The sequence below is a fragment of the Perissodus microlepis genome, chromosome 18 (assembly GCF_051167445.1).
Source record: "Perissodus microlepis isolate ML-2025 ecotype Zambia chromosome 18, ASM5116744v1, whole genome shotgun sequence".
NCBI lineage: Eukaryota > Metazoa > Chordata > Actinopteri > Cichliformes > Cichlidae > Perissodus > Perissodus microlepis.
Genome location: NC_140478.1, coordinates 14245117 through 14245935, shown reverse-complemented (window position 1 = coordinate 14245935; position 819 = coordinate 14245117).

Below are 819 nucleotides of genomic sequence, written 5' to 3'. Positions count from 1 at the left end.
GCCACACCTTAAAGCTAGCCCTAACGCTGTCGTTCCCAGTTTGAGAAGTGTGGAGAGAAGGCTCCAGAAAGATCCAGAACGAGCTAAGATCTACCGGGCGGAGATAGAGAAGTTGGTCCAGGCCGGTTCGGTGGTTAAGGTGTCCCTCTCTGAGGTTGCTCAAGCAGATGAGTCATGGTACATCCCTCACCACCTTGTTAGCCACAATGGCAAAGATCGCCTTGTGTTTAACTGTTCGTTCCAGTTCCAAGGCCAAGCCCTCAACGAACATCTTCTACCTGGGCCTACCCTGAGCGCATCGCTCCTTGGTGTCCTCCTTCGCTTTCGAGAGCATGCCGTAGCCATTAGTGGTGACATTAAAGGTATGTTCCACCAGATTTGCCTTCTTCCCGAGGATCGTTCCCTCCTGCGATTTGTGTGGCGGGATCTGCACCCCGAGGAACCGGTGGCCGTTTATGAATGGCAGGTCCTCCCCTTCGGTACAACCTGCAGCCCATGCTGTGCAACCTTCGCTCTGCAGCGCCACGCCAGGGACCACACGGAAGGAGATGATCCGCTACGTCACTCTGTGGGACAGTGCTTCTATGTTGATAACCTTCTCCAGAGTGTGCCGACCCCTGAAGAAGCCCGGGACCTAGTGGACAGGCTAAGAGCCCTCCTGTCTTCTGCTGGATTTGTCCTTCGCCAGTGGGCCAGTAATGAACCCAGCACCATTGGCCACCTACCTGAAGACCTCAGATCCACAAGTGCAGAACTTTGGCTCATCCAAGACAAATCAGACACCTCTGAGCCAACTCTGGGCCTTAGCTGGCACTTCCC